Source organism: Maylandia zebra, linkage group LG14 (genome assembly GCF_041146795.1).
Source record: "Maylandia zebra isolate NMK-2024a linkage group LG14, Mzebra_GT3a, whole genome shotgun sequence".
In the NCBI taxonomy this organism is placed as follows: Eukaryota; Metazoa; Chordata; class Actinopteri; order Cichliformes; family Cichlidae; genus Maylandia; species Maylandia zebra.
In genome coordinates, this window is record NC_135180.1 from 9509010 (window position 1) to 9510069 (window position 1060).

The window sequence follows — 1060 nt, forward strand, 5'->3', positions numbered from 1 at the left end:
TCTCCAAAATATTATCCCGTCCAGTAACCGATTTCCCTTCCCTTTCCAGTTCCATAATTGCCCCTTTTTCCTCTTTCTTTTTCATTTGAGCAAAAAAATAGGCCGAGCACTTCTCCTGTTGCATATACTCCTCCTGCATAAATTTAAACATTCTTGTTTTCGCCCTCTCCTGAAACAAAACCTCCTGTTCCTTTAATAATATATTCAGTTCCTTGCTATCTTCCCAGTTTTTTTCCTTATTTCTCTGAGCTTCTATCCCTGCACTTTCGCCGCTTGCGGCTGCTTTCTGGCTCTTGGTTTGGCCGACCTTACTTTGTTTGGCTTTCTTGCTTTTGCACAAAGTCAGCAAAGGGGGCACCATTCCCGGAGGCGCTGCAATACCGGGTCGATGCGTGGAGCGAACGGAGCGAGCCCCTTATTCGGCTCCCTGTTCTAAAAATGCGTTTAATACGTTGCCCCCAAATCGGGGGCGTATCAGATATTAAACTGATAAGAACAGATTTTTTTTTCTTTTGAAAATTTTTTTATTGATACTCAGACATATAACAACATCATCATCATCTCATTTATTTTCATAAGCCCACCCCATTTAAAAGGATTACTTCTTTATTATCTCCCATCCCCTTTTAAAATACAACAGGAAAACAAATATTTAACCCTCCTGCCATCCTTTAAAAAACTCACACCCATCACCCTAGGGACCATTCTCAGCCACGCCATAAAAAGACCATATATCCATATTTTATTCCACTTTAAATTAGCCAACCTTGTAAAACTACTTCTCCCTGAAATATTCATGTAAAGTTTTAATTATATTTTCGTTGTTTTAACCCTTCAAATCCCAGTGTTATTACATGAGCGCCCTGTGTTATAAGCCCCAAAAACCAAAAAACGAAACTAAATATTTCCACAAAAAACCAGTTGAAGTAATATGTGATTGTCATTATAAGTAGGCCTTTAGATGGACCAAAGATTGGCACCAACATACATTTTGACCTGCCATTATTTTTTTTGCATTTTTTTTGCAATTTAAAAATTAAAACTTCAAGGCCCTGAGTCT

The 1060-nt window shown here is 38.3% G+C and overlaps 1 pseudogene; it reads right to left on the reverse strand.

The window, feature by feature from the left end:
* Positions 1 to 347: 347 nt before the first annotated feature.
* On the reverse strand, positions 348 to 524 carry LOC111501314 (U2 spliceosomal RNA; annotated as a pseudogene).
* Between the last annotated feature and the right edge of the window lie 536 nt (positions 525 to 1060).